The 15,146-nt window shown below is 36.8% G+C and overlaps 1 protein-coding gene and 1 pseudogene across 1 annotated transcript in view; one reads left to right on the top strand and one right to left on the bottom strand.

Moving 5' to 3' along the window:
- The first annotated feature begins 445 nt into the window (after positions 1 to 445).
- LOC149220380 (cullin-1 pseudogene) lies at positions 446 to 2,488 on the top strand (annotated as a pseudogene).
- A 6,190-nt stretch (positions 2,489 to 8,678) lies between these two features.
- Positions 8,679 to 15,146, bottom strand: part of LOC149220379 (protein MOS2-like) — a 42,964-nt gene continuing 36,496 nt past the window's right edge. Inside the window, exon 2 of the mRNA XM_089384777.1 lies at positions 8,679 to 9,137. The gene's annotated coding sequence lies outside the window, so the exon portion shown is untranslated. The remainder of the gene's footprint in view (positions 9,138 to 15,146) is intronic.

Raw genomic sequence — 15,146 nt, 5'->3', positions numbered from 1 at the left:
TAAAACCTATTTTTTGAATTTTCTTAAATATAAAGACATATATATATATACCTCAAGGTTATTTATATTTTTCTTAAACTTTTTTATATTTTAAATTTATATTGGGTTTATACATAATAATACTTAGATTGATATTCCCATTAAATTAAAAATGTTAAATATCAAATATTACATATGTACATTTAAGTTTTTATGTTGGATCCACTCTCATACTGTATGTAGAAGGTAGGTAAGAATGTAGAGGGTAGGTAAAGACCAAGAAGCCCAATATTTACCCAAAGAAATCCAAGCCAATAATTGCAGTAAACCAAACAAACGATCCAAATTCCGTTTGCAATCCTACCCAATCTATATATACCGATGTTACCGTTGATATGACATCTCCATTTCTTGATACGAAATTTTATTTTGTCTTGGCAACGAAAACAGAGCAGTTTTACCAGCTATGGATTCGAAGAAATGGAGCGTAGATGATATGGAAAAATTAAGCGTCGAACAAACGTGGGATGTTTTAAATAACATTATGCAGAAGTTAATAAGCACCCTGGAAGAAGGAAGTCTCGAAAAGAGAAAATTCTGGTCCGTAGACGATTACGTGCTTGTTTATTCGATTCAGTATAATCATGCTGGCCGAAGTGGTTGGGCAAAACGAATCGACAATTTCAAGCAAATATATAAGAGATACAAGCAGACACTTCTAATTTACTTCAATTCAAGGGTTTTGCCAGCTTTAAGGGAAAAGCAAGGCGAGGCCGTGGTGAGAGAGTTTGTCAGACGTTGGAGAATTCACAAGGAGATGGTCCCAATCCTATCAACCATGTTCAGTTTTTCGGAAAAGATGCTTTTGAAAAGAAAGGAAATAAAGCGTTCAGTTTCAGAAGTTGCAGAGAAGTATTTTCGGAAGTTTGTGTTCGGTGAAATGCGGATCCATGTAAGGGATGCCGTGATTACTCTGATTCGTGAAGACCGCCGGGGATTGCAGGTCGATCGCACTTTATTGGAAGGAGTTTTGGGTATTTTTGTAGATATTGGAATGGATGTATATGCGAATGAAATTGAAGTGCCCTTGTTGGAAGATACTAAAGATTTCTATGTTCAAAGAGCTGGTTCATGGAGTTTAGGGGAGAATTCAGGTATGGATTATCTGTTGAAGGCTGGGGAATGTATGCAACGTGAGGAGGAAATAGCTGCCCATTATTTGCACAGGAGTAGGGAGAAGTTGTTGGAGATGGTACCAAATGAACTCCTTTCAGGTTACAAGACCCAACTTCTTGAAAATCTGGGTCCTTCTTGTTGTGCCCTTCTTAGGAGTGACAACAAACATGATCTTTCAAAGCTTTACAGTCTGTTTTGTAGAGTACCTGAAGGTCTGGAAACAATGGTAAATGCTTTCAAAGAGCATGTAATTAGAGACTGCACTCCACTAGTTATGAGGGATCTGGATGCTATAACTGATAAGGCAGGGAGAAGGGATACAGGTGGCATGCAAGAAGAAGTTGCATTTGTAAATACAGTTATGGAATTGCATGACAAGTTTGTGGAGGACATTATCCATGTCTTTCGTCACAATGCTCTTTTGCATAAAGCTTTAAATGAAACATTTGTAGAAATCTGTAATAAAAGAGTGGCAGGAAACACCAGTGAAGAATTCCTGGCCTTGCTCTGTGACATGGTACTTAGAAAGGGTGGCAGTAGTAAAAGATTAAGATCCGATGAGATTGAGGGTATTCTAGAGAATGTCATTAAATTTCTGAAATATGTGAATGATAAAGATCTCTTTGGGAAATTCTATAGAAGAAAGCTAGCTGGTCGACTACTGTATCATAAAAGTACCGATAATGCTCGTGAGCTGAACATGTTGTTAAAACTAAAGCAGCATATTGGTAATCAATTGACATCAAAGATGGAGAGCATGGTTAAAGATATGTTACAAGCAGAGGTGAACCAAGCTAGCTTTAAGGCATACCTGACTAATAATCCAAATATCCATCCTGGAATAAACTTGGATGTCAGAGTATTGAATTTCACATTTTGGCCCCCTTTCAAATCTTCTGAACCTAGGTTGCCCTTGGAGATGATTAAATGTGTGAACACATTCAAAGAGTTTTATTCTACATACACTCAACATCGACAGCTTACATGGCTATATTCGACAGGGACCTGTAATGTCATTGGCAAGTTTCAAGCTGAGCAAATAGAAATGGTAGTAACACCTTACTATGCAATTTTATTGTTATTGTTTAACAGCTCCCAAAAGTTGAGTTATTTAGACATCAAAGCTGGACTGAATTTGAGAGATGAGGATCTTGTAAGGCTGCTACATTCTATTCTATTTGCCAAGTACAAAATTTTGCTCAAGGAGGCTGATACAAAAGAAATATCTCTCAGCGATACTTTTGAAATCAATTACAGTTTTACAAATAGAAAAGAGAAGATTAAGATCCTACTACCAACCGAAGATAAAAAAAGAGAAAAAAAAGGTCATTGAGAATGTTGATATGAACAGATATCACGAAATTTGTGCCTTAATAGTCCGCATCATGAAGAGCAAAAAGTCTTTGCATTATGAACAACTAATGAACGAATGCAACGAGCAACATGGAGGGATGTTCGAGATAAATGTAAAAGTATTTAAAAGAAGTATTGAAAATTTGATTACAAGGGATTACTTAGAGAGAGATAAGCAAAATTTCAATATATTAAAATATATTCCTTGAAAAGAAGTCAATTGGGATTATCTCTAGTGGTGGTGAAGAACTATTATCATCCTCCCTCTCCATCCAAGTTCAAATTTTTGCTAGTGACATGCTGAGCTTTGATATTTTGATTATTATTGTTGTAAAGTGAGTATAACTGTGGACTATTATTGTTATATTGAGTATAACTATGGACTGAGGTTTAATGTCTTGATGATTATTGTTGTAAATTATTGTTGTGAGTATAACTGTGGACTGAGGTTTAATGTCTTGATGATTATTGTTGTGAATTATTGTTGTAAAGTGAGTATAACTGCATTTTTGCTAGTGACATGTTGAGCTTTGATATTTTGATTATTATTGTTGTAAAGTGAGTATAACTGTGGACTATTATTGTTGTATTGAGTATAACTATGGACTGAGGTTTAATGTCTTGATGATTATTGTTGTAAATTATTGTTGTGAGTATAACTGTGGACTGAGGTTTAATGTCTTGATGATTATTGTTGTGAATTATTGTTGTATTATAACTGCATTTTTGCTAGTGACATGTTGAGGTTTGATATTTTGATTATTATTGTTGCAAAGTGAGTATAAACGTGGACTATTATTGTTGTATTGAGCATAACTATGGACTGAGGTTTAATGTCTTGATGATTATTGTTGTGAGTATAACTGTGGACTGAGGTTTAATGTCTTGATGATTATTGTTGTGAATTATTGTTGTAAAGTGAGTATAACTATGGACAGAGATTGAGAAAGACGCTGATTATATTTGTATTGGTTTATCTATTTTTATTAGAGAATAAAGCATTATTTTCTATTTATATGATTGGTATGATTCATCATTACTTTAATCCATATTCTCATTAATTGATTGAAAATAGATATGAATGGAAGAATAGGTGTAAGGTTCAGTACATGCAATGTTAATTGGCCAATTTAAGATGGTTAATGAACCATGTAAAACATAGACAAATGTAAAGGTTGAATGAGACAAGAAAAAAGAACTAAATGAAAAAAATAGAATTAATAGAATTAGAGAGGAGAGAAATGATGAGGAAAGACTTCCCCTTAACCTATGTGCTCTCCCTATTTCCTCTTCACCTTTATGCTCAATGAGTATTTTGATCAAGACGGGAAGAGGCATAAAAACTCTAATAGTAATGTAACCACTATTGCCAATCCTCCATTTGAAGCTGGTTTACCTATTTTGGTTTCCACATGCTTTTCTCTTTTAGGCCTGCACAAACATCAATTTATTCAGCCAACTCCATGCCTTTTCATAATTGGACTGGAACCAGACGTCTTTGTCGGTACCAAGCTCGTGAGTGTTTATTTGCAGTTAGTTGTTTTGAAGGATGTGCTCAGAATGTTTGACAAAATATGCGATAGATGTGGAAATATTTTTATATCGAGTATGATGATCAACGAGTGCCAGAAATGAGTTCTGTGGGGAAGCCCTTGAGCTTTTATTACCAAATGCAAGGAGCAGGAATCAATGCAAATAATTTCACCTTTCCCTTTGTACTAAATGCTTGTGTAGGCTTATCGGCTATGCAAGAGGGACAGAAGATTCTTAGTCACATATTTAGAAGTGGGCGTGAACGGAATTTCTTTTTGGAGGATTGTCTGGTAGATATGTATGCCAGACATATCTATCAAGGGGATGCTGCAGATTCAACTATTATATATAAATTTGGCAGCTATCAAAAGGTTCAAGCAAATATTATTGGCAGTGTTTCTGAGCTTTATATGAATGAACAAAAAGATTCAAAGGAGAGAACAGGGGCTAAGAAAAAAAGAAATGGAACATCTTATTAGTGAAACTTTCAGCCTTAAATACAATATCAATTTTCCTGTTCAAATTTAAAAGATGAGTTGTTTCCTGCCCTAGAAACTGTGGTGGGCAGTCTTTACTTAGTTAAGATTCTCTAAACTGTAGTATCCTACTTTGCGGTAAGTTAAATAATTCAAGTCTTGACCAAGTATATTTAAGCAATTGAAAATCTTTAATACCTTACCTTTCCTTTCACGTCTATGCGTACCCGATCTTGTTATATTTACTTACTATTCATTGGGTTGTGGAGCGCACAAGTTGTCATGTCAATTCTATCTTCATCCTTTCTCCAAAATAATAAGACTGGAATATCGTATCACAGGTTTGAGTGACCTCCATTAGGTGCTAATTTGTTGTTTCCCAAAAAGATTTCCCTTACTCCCGCGGGTTGTTTATTGGGTTGTGAAACGCACAAGTTGTCATGTCAATTCTATCTTTATCCTTTCTCCAAAATAATAGGACTGGAATATCGTATCACAAGTTTGAGTGACCTCTATTAGGTGCTAATTCCTTGTTTCCCAACAAGATTTCCCTTACTCCCGCCGATTGTTTACAATGGCCTTAGGAGACACTACTCGGAAACTACATACCATGAACCTAGCCAATTAGACTTATATTGGTTCATAATCAAACATGAAATCTTGCCACTTCAGTGAACCAGTTATTATTATTGCTGTTAAGTTTATGGAATATTAAAAAGGAATATTAAAAAGGTCTTATTTCCATGACTTATAATTCTCAACTTTTCAAGCCGATTAGGTCCATGAGTTGAACCTAAGGCTCTGATACCACTTGTCATGTACCTTGATTGCTCATTAGTTAGGATTTTTTTTTTGTCGACTTACTTTAAAGGATAAAGATAGGGGTATATTATTCTTTAGTCAATAATACTAGCAATTTCCCCAAAAGGTGCAAAGAGAGGCCGATAGGTTTTTTAAATTGGATAAATGATATAAAATGGAAAAATGGTACAAGGAACGCATTTGTAGATATGTATGTCATATGCCATATGTATTGGCAACTTTAAATTTTATATAGATATTGTAAAAGATGATATCTTAGTTTTATGGATTTTTACTATATATAATAAAGTGTATATATTTATCATTTATTTCTTTTACAATTATACTCGTTATATTGACCAGATATTATGCCTCTTTTACAACATTTCTTAAATAAATAAATAAATATAAATATAAATAATAAAAAAATGAAGTTAATCAATGCCCAAATAAATTATCTCCTTGTTGACTCCACAGATGTTATTTATATCATGCATGTGTACTAACCTCCACATATTATTTATATCATGCATGTGTACTAAAGAGACTAACAATGGATGCATTAGGAGTTACTCATCTGTATGGGCAGCCTATGTATCTTATGATTTGGATGTTAAGTTGTTTATACAAACCATCAAAGCACCGAAAACCTGTAGTTCATCATGAAATTTTTAATTGCACAAAGATCGTCAAGGAGGTTGACCTTCTCTCTTACATATTCTCCCTCTTCTTGTTGGCCCTAAGCATGTTACCTACCTCAATGCACTTGTGTACTTATCTTTGCAAAGGTTGCATCAGAAGAGAATTCCCCATAATACATATGGGGAACATGTGTATCTTATGAACGGTATGTTTGTGCTAAAGATTATGTATACAAACCATTGAGGCCAAGTAATAGGAAGATGCAACAGGCTATTGAGCAATTTTAAACTAGGAAACCCAAACCTAGATCCTTTAAAACGATGAAGTCCAAGCTTTTAAATTTCTGGTTATGCTCTAACAATTTTCCTCATCTTAGATGGCACATATATTAAAAGATGTTGACATACTATGTAAAATATTTGTTGGAGATATTAACTCTTACTCTTAATATTTGATATTCCTCATCATATATATTGTAATATCTATGTAAGTAGTTTGTATTATTTAGGAGATTGTTAATTAGTTGTATTTAAAAAGTATGGTCCTAAGATAGCTCTTAGATTAGTGTGTGGTTGAGATTTTTTCTTAAACTATCTAGATTGTCTAGCTAAGATAATCTATCTTGCGGCCTAACTTCATGTGATATTGTGTGTAATAATAATATACAGAATAATAGTTTTGGGTGTGCTATAATTCTGTGTCAACAACAAATGTTTAAATAAATGAAGAATTCAAGAAGTTAGCTCATAAAGAATTCAAGGGATTAGCTAAATGGATTCAAGATTGTTAATGTTATTAGGTAGTTGGCTAATTCCTTGCCAGCAAGTGCAAGGTTCAAAAGTGTACTAATAATCTACCCTGCTAGTTTATTAAGAATTTGTTAGGGATGTCATCCAAGCACATTCCCACAATCCCAACCCTCCTCGTCAAAGGCCATAGAAAATTCTGGGTCCACTCTTCTGTAGTATTCTAGGAAAACACTCCAAGGTGCACTCCCAGGAACACTTCACTTCCAGAACTTTTCTGGAAGGACTACCCCCTCTTTGGTCTAGGCCTCTGGCAACAACGAACCAAAAACCCAGAAATCAAGTCCAACTACAACGTTTATTTTAAGCTGCATAGCAGAGCCAGAGTCAATTGCTAGATGCTATCAACTAATATAAACCCAACATTACTTCATATGTTTAGAAATAACTAAGATATAGAGTTCACCATATATAAGGATAATCCTGTAATCAGGTATTACGCCCACTCGTTGCACCATTCAATTAGTTTATCTTCACTCATTTAATATTTTAAAGCTTTTCAATCAAGCACTGAGCAAGTTAAGAACTGTAGAGTTCTTGTGTGGGATGCGGCGAGGTAAAGCTGTTTGACCTTCTGGAGAAAGGGGCTTAACACGTCCCACATTAATAAATTACTTTATTATTTTATCCTTTAATATGCATGATAGTTTCCAACCATGAACAAAATATATTGAAGGAGATTGGACACTGGGCACTATCTCTCCATGGCCTTCTGGAACTTAAAAATTTTCTACCTCCACATTGAATTATTTGCTCCAATTCTACTTTCTGCAATCTTCAGGATCTTCACGACTTTCACAGAAGATACATAAAGTTGCCTATAAGTTGAAGCTGACATTACAGGTCAAGGTATATCTTCTGTTTCATGTTATAGTTTTTTTGGAAAAAATGAAGAATTGCTTGCTTTGACAGTAATATTCCTGGAAATGTTTATATTCAGGCAACACAGTGGTGTATCGAACAGAGGAATATCAGGTAAATCAGCCATCTAAATACAACAGAACGCTTAAGCAGAATCTTACTACAAAGCTTATTATTATCCAAACTAATTAAAATTCAAGGTTTAAAAAAAGGTGTTTCTTGCCATGTAAAAAGCATTCTAGTATTCTTTGTAATTATCCTGTATAGTTGAACCCTGCAGTCAACCGATCCCCAATAGCATTTCTACATAACTGTCCCCATTTTGTTTGTCTTTTACCAGACAATTAGTGTACAGGAGACATGTTTTCCTTTTCCTTTCAGCCTGTGTAAGGAACTAAATACTAAGATTGCTATGTTTCAAAGCTACAATCTCGTGTACATTTGAATTTCCTTTAAATGAAAACTATAACTATTTTGTATAATTTTAAAATGTAGCACCAGAAGTATATTCAGATATGCAATCACAAGACATTTTGTCAATAGCATTTGCAATACTGATGATATTGAAAGCATGTGACATGGGTTTAGATACTGACGATATCGAAAGCATGTGACATGGGTTTAGATACAATACAACATAATGGCAACATTATAGCATGAACACGGGTGGGACTACTGCAAATTGATTCCAAACACCAAAACTCCAGAGGCCGGAGTTGGTGATGGGACTTGCTTTCATATTGCTTGTATCCTCCTACACTACGGGTGTATGGGTGATGCCTCCAGAGATTTGAACACAGGTGGGACTACTGCAAATCGATTCCAAACACCAAAACTCCAGAGGCCGGAGTTGGTGATGGGACTTACTTTCATATTGCTTGTATCCTCCTTAGAAATCTATATTTATAATCATAAAGTTGACTTCACCACAATAAAAATGATTCTATATAAGAACTTTGTACTGCTTTTCTATCTTTTGCAGTCATATGCTTTCATCAAATCCTACAGAGGGTTAAATTTGTAAAAGCAATGCACAGTTTACACCCTCCCATACAAAAGGACAAAATCTAATTACATAGAAAGTAACAACCTTTCTTTCATTTTTCTGTACATAAAAATAATACGCATGCATCGCCAGAATGCCACTGAAATCACCAAATTTCAACCATAAATTCAGATCTGCTGACTGCTAATTTTGAACAACACTAGGAACTGCAAGCCAACTTGCCACCTGTAAAACTGTCACTCTGAAACAATGCGTAGAATTATTGAATATTTTTTCTGTGAAACAACCTATGACACACAAACGTTTTTAAGGTAATGTTATGGAACTCACAAGAAATACAATGCTATTCATATTTAGAACCCGTTACTCAAAACTTGACGGTCTTCATGTCATGGTGAAGAGTTTGCCCCTCAGAGTTCCTGATCAAGTTAGTGAAAAATCCTAGTGCTGCGCTCTGGGGCTCCCTTGTCTTGGTTCCCGTAAGTACTGAAGAAGTGTCATGGCCTGAATATGATAAAATCAGATATTTTTTGTAAAAATGTCATAACTACAAAAGTTCAGACATATATATATATATATATATATATAGAGAGAGAGAGAGAGAGAGAGAGAGATCATGCTAAAATCAAGGCATAGAAGCTCAAATCTCTACTTTAAACTTTTAGATGCTTATTATTCCAGAATATTTAAATATGTGAAGAACATTAAATCAAGCCTTACAAAAAGATGATATATTCAAAACGTTAGTAGTGAGGAGTTCAATGACCAGAAGAAAAGTTTATAAAAGTGTGTGCATCAGAATACTCGTCTTTTCTGATTTTATGAACATACAATCATATTTGCAGAGATAAAACAATTGTATCATATGACTGCAAATGTGCAGATCAAACAAGTACAAATTTCACACAATATGCAACTTATTTGACCAATTTTTTGAGCAATAAAGGGTCAACCCTACTTGCATGTCTTATATCATAAGTACTTTTAGAAATTCTCTCTGTTTCCAACAGAAAAATCTCAAACAATGGCTGCAGGGACTTTCATCAAGGACTATCTTTGGATTTGTGCTGAGGTTGGGAAGGTAAAATACCAGTTGGGCCAAATTATAATCATGTGTGAATGAATTTCATGCACGTGTAACTCTAGTGAAAGGATTTATTTAAAAGAGATATTCAGAACATGAATGAAACAATTTGACATGTAAAAGGCTTGTGGCATACATGGTTCAGCAGCAAAGCTATATGATTACCAAGTTGAAACAAATGACAACGTGGATAATCCAGGTGGTATGAGTGACTTCCATGATGTGCTCCTAAAATCCTTGAATACAAGAATGCTTAGACAAAGAGGTGAGGATCATCCAGCATATTTCTTTCCCACCCACTTGTCTTCATTATTTCTTATTGGCTGTTGAAACCTGGCAAAAGGTAGACCATAGAAACTTACGGGCAGGTTCAAGACAGCTATAATATAAGAGTTCACTCTGCCACAAACATGCCCATATTAAGAACAAGTGATCTTGATACAGAATGAGATAAACATGTTGCCGCACACACACAAAAAATGTTTTAATGGTGAAAATAACAGAGATAATTTTCAAATACCAGGAAGGAACAACATGATGAATAGAGGGTATTTCTGGAACCTTCAGTTATATGTTATCAATATTATAATTCAGGTCAATGGGGTAGTGCGTCTGAGAATCAGCAGTGAAGATGGAGGCATGTCAGTCCACCCACCATGGATCAATTCACCCCTAAGACACAAATAAGTGGGTTGGTGTTAATTTTAGGTATGTTCTATGCTTAGAGAAATTTATTTCAATTTTCACAGTTAGTTCAATATCTTTTCCAGATTAGCAATCACATCAGCATTAAAGTAAACTACAGATAGAACATAAACATAAATCGCAGAAGACAAGCCAAGACAAGAGGACACAAGATAAGGCACTAGCCAGGGAAAAACCCCAATGTGGGGAAACCCTTGATCAATTCTTCGAGAGAGAGAGAGAGATAGTATGGTTACAACAGAAGTCCACACTTTTAGATAAGAGCATAGATCATCTCTAAGAAGATGATACATGAGATCAGTTGAAGACATGTTGCTTCAACTGATTCTCCAAGGTGACTCCTTCACCTATCGTTGAGTTGCATTTCGTCATCATGCTGCACCTCACCGCGCTGCGCCACGTTGCACCCATCATCACTATGCTGCATCTCATCATGCTTCATTAATCATCGTTGTACCCATCAGTGTACTGCATTATGTGCCATTGCTACACCATGTTGCCATCCTAACCTATATGTTGTTTGCACCTTGCTTGCTTCTTGTCCCTTCCATGTTGCTTGGGAGCGGGAGCGGGAGCGTGGAACGGGAGCGGGAGCGGGAGCGGGAGCGGGAGCGGGGAGCGGGAGCGGGAGCGGGAGCGTGGAACGGGAGCGAAAACGGGAGCGGGAGCTGTTAGGATATTACAGTGCCAAAGCAGCTCCTCTGTTAGTTGGTTTCACTGATTCTGATTGGGCTGGTGACCTTGATGATCGGAAGTCTACTGCCGGTTATGTCTTCACTCTTGGTTCAGGACCTATTACATGGGCTTGTAAGAAACAGGCTGCCATTTCTCTTTCATCAGCAGAAGCAGAGTATCGTGGTGCCGTGGAAGCTAGTAAGGAAGCCTTGTGGCTTCGTCAGATCCTATCAGAGTTTGGCTTTGAGCAGCAGCATCCAACCACACTTTGGTGTGATAATCAAAGTGCCATTCAGCTATGCAAAGATCCAGTCCAGCATCAGCGCAGCAAACACATTGAACTACACATGCACTTCATCAGAAAGCTCATTCATGACCATGTTCTTGAAGTGCAATATTGTCCAACAGATGATCAGGTTGCAGACATCTTCACAAAGGCTCTCACAGAGGCGAAGTTCACTAAACTTCGATATATGCTTGGAGTTCAGGAAGTTGTCACTAAGGGGGATAGGCTCTAGTGCCTCCTTCCTTCTCCTATTGTGTCATATTTGTAAATCCTTCAATCCTATCCCAAGTTGTTCTTAAGGGGGATGTTAGGATATTCCGACACATAGGATATAGTTAAGTTCAACTTGGTCTAGTATAGAGTTAGGTTAGAGTTAGGTAAAGTGTGTTTCGTTACCGTTGTACATTTTGTAACTTACAATCCGACGGTCATGATATGTAGTGATCCGACGGTTCACTCTCACCTCGGTATTACCGACACTTGATCCGTGGCTTGACACCCGATTGGTCCATGAGTTCTATTTAAAGCGCATGGAGGGTCATTGTTCGGGCAATCCGTGCATGAGAGAAGCTTATGTAAATTTTCATTCTTTGATTAATAAATTGTCTGTACCCACGTTGGGACAGGCCGTGGACTGTTTCCCTCCTTGCACTCTGAGGGTTTTAACCACGTCAAAAATACTGGTGTATTGATTTGAGATCTGGTTGTGAGCGGTGTCCTCTTGGTATTCTTTCTGAGGAACTTACCCTGTAAATTCCTACAGGAGCGACCATTTTCAGAAGCTCCCGGTTTGGGAGCGAATCCGGGAGCGATTTTTTAAAAATATATATATTTTTTAATTTTTGATACATATATGTCAACAAAAACATGTAGAATGATGAATTAGACATAAAAAACATAACAACCAAAAAAAAAAAAAACATAGATTGATCATTGAACCATATCACATCAATCATCTAAAAATTATAATCGTCATCAACCATGTCCACAAGTTAGTAAAATACATATTACAACTGCAACATATTGAGTATCGTGAATCATGATTCATCAAATTCAATCTTAAAGTTTCAACTTCAAGCTTTCAAAATTGAAAATTCAATAACATTTATCATCATTGATCACCAAAGTTGTACTTGTAAGCTAAGTTTAACCATTACAAGAAGTAATATCTAAGATATTTCTAAGTCCTAACTTCTAACTGTTAACATGATAAGAAATGTTATAAATTTTATAAAATGAAACATGAATAATGAAATGAAATGAAACAACTTTAGTCTTTCACGAAGCATCATATTCATAATTCACGTCATTACCAATGAGTTATAATTGCTAAGGCCCAACTTCAAACTTCAAATTCTCATTGTCACAGTGATATATTGTTTACAAAAAATATCATTATGATATGAAAGAGTCAAGAGTCAAGAGTCAAGGACTCAAAACTCAACAGTTATGAAAACTAAAGTCTAATAGAAACTAAAAAAGACAAGTAAACTGTAAATCTACATGTGGCCCTTGCCACGAGAGTCTCTAAGAGTATAAGCAGGTCGTGGTGGTCTTCTAGGAGTCTCCCGCACAGACTGACGACCAGAACTAGAACCTCGATGGAGGTGGCGACAGCAAAGGAACAAGACTCGGACCTCGAGCACTGCTACTGGATGGTGGAGATGGAGGTGGAGGTGGCATGGCTGCTGCAGCTGCTTCATCTTCATCCCTTACAAGTTCCTCTTCTAGTTCTTCAATATGTACAATGCCATCCTCCAAATTGCCATCCTCTGGGTGATTGTCCCAAATTTTATATGTGGGATCCTCATAAGCCCAATCACAGTAATGACTCAACAACCTCAAGTTGTAGTGCACATAAACCAAGTTTTCTGCTCTGTTTTCATTGAGTTTGTTTCTTTTCACATTATGTATGTAGCTGTAGGTGTTCCAACACCTCTCTGCAGAAGAAGTATTTACAACCTGTGAAAGAACTTTTTTTGCCAATTTTGGCAAGAGTCCGTGGCCGCCATATGTTTCCCACCATGTGAGAGTATCAAATCTATCTCTGTCATCCATTGCATGGAAGTTACCATACAAACCAGTGCCACTGAAGTATCTGCCTATTTCAAAGCGCACAGCTGCACATTCCTCCCTGACAGGTACCAAATTTTCTAATGCTTCCAAATATCCTTTAGTTACCTCTGGATCTAAATGGGGTTTGGTCCTAACCCTACCCCCTGTCGCAGGTTGGCCCAACCAAGATATAGAGTAGTATTTTGGCATAAGGATATACGCCAAGCAATGTAGTGGAAGATTAAGTCTATTCCACCGTTCACACACACAATCATGAATCAGTTTGTACAAGTTGGGATCTCTGTTATGAACAATATCTTTTATTTCCCCCAACATGGTATCCATCTGCTCATACACCTCGCCAATCACTGGTTTGTCTGTATCTGCAAACCGAATCATGTGATAAATGGGCTTGGTGAAATCCAATACTTGCCTCACACTTGTCCAAAACTGACCATCAAGAGCAGCCTCCTCCACCATTTCAAAACCTCCCATGTCAGCTGCATTTGTAGCCCTTTCCTTTAATACCTTCCAATCTGGACTTGATACCATGCTAGCCAATGCCTCTCTTACCTTCAAAAGGCGCCTGAAGGTGAGGTAATAGCTACCAAATCTGCTCTTCACAATCTTCAACGACTCCAATCTCGAGTGACTACGGAAAAGGCCATGGGTATTGCTATGATTTGTAATAAATTTTATCATTTGTTTGCCTTTCTTGTACAAATCACCAATCCATTGGTATTGTTCATTTTTTTTCTTGACAATATCATGCAACAGAAGGTTCAATGTGTGAACCAAACATCCAGACCAAAATATGTTGGGGTATTTATCCTCAATAATCGCTCCCGTTGCCTTACAATTAGGAGCATTATCAGTGATGACTTGGATGACATTATATGGGCCAATACGCTCAATTGTTTCAAGTAATGCTTCTGCAATGTTGATGGCGGTCTTGAACTTGTCTGAGTAATCATGTGCAGTTAGAAAGATGGGACCACTAACAGACACAGCAAGAACACTTATCAATGGCTTGCCTTTTACATTTGTCCATCCATCAGATACAATGGACACCCCATGGTCAGTCCAAGAACTTGTCATTATATTCAAAGAATGTGATATTTTTGCTTTTTCATGATCAAGGCCAACGGTTCTTGCCTTGTCATACCTAGGGATCTTGTATCCTTTAGGGGCATCATTTATGGCAGAAACCATTTCGTGCCAATAAGGTGAGCGAAAAACATTGAATGGTATCCCACATGCATAGAGAAACCTGTAAACCTTTGAATTCACGTCATTCTTACACCCCTCATCAAGGAAATCTGATATGGTTCTACGCCTTAAAGATGATGACCTTGTGCCTCCATATCCACTGCCTTGGGAGGATGTTGAAGGAGTTCTTTGTGATTGTGAGCTTGGTTCAAAGAAACCCCTTGATTTTTTTGACCTGTATTAGGCTTCCTCCTCTTCCCTTATGTATTTGGTTCTATCCGCTACTGACACCACTGTACAAGTTTTCATTCCTATTTGTTTGTCTCCATCCCATGGCCTTTTCCCACAGAGGTGTCTTCTAGCACGGGTGTATGAACCTGTGTAATCAGTGTTGCAATGGGGGCAATGAAATTTAGTGGTTCCACCCCCTCTCCCTGTTTCAGCCCTGTTAACATACTTCCACAATGGAGTTTGGTCTTGTTTAGTTTTTTGAGGGTCA

The sequence above is a fragment of the Pinus tabuliformis genome, chromosome Q (assembly GCF_031772625.1).
Source record: "Pinus tabuliformis cultivar Carrire ecotype Pingquan chromosome Q, CPIR1, whole genome shotgun sequence".
Taxonomy (NCBI): Eukaryota; Viridiplantae; Streptophyta; class Pinopsida; order Pinales; family Pinaceae; genus Pinus; species Pinus tabuliformis.
The sequence above is the reverse complement of the archived record's forward strand: the minus strand, read 5'-3'. Positions and strand labels throughout refer to the sequence as shown.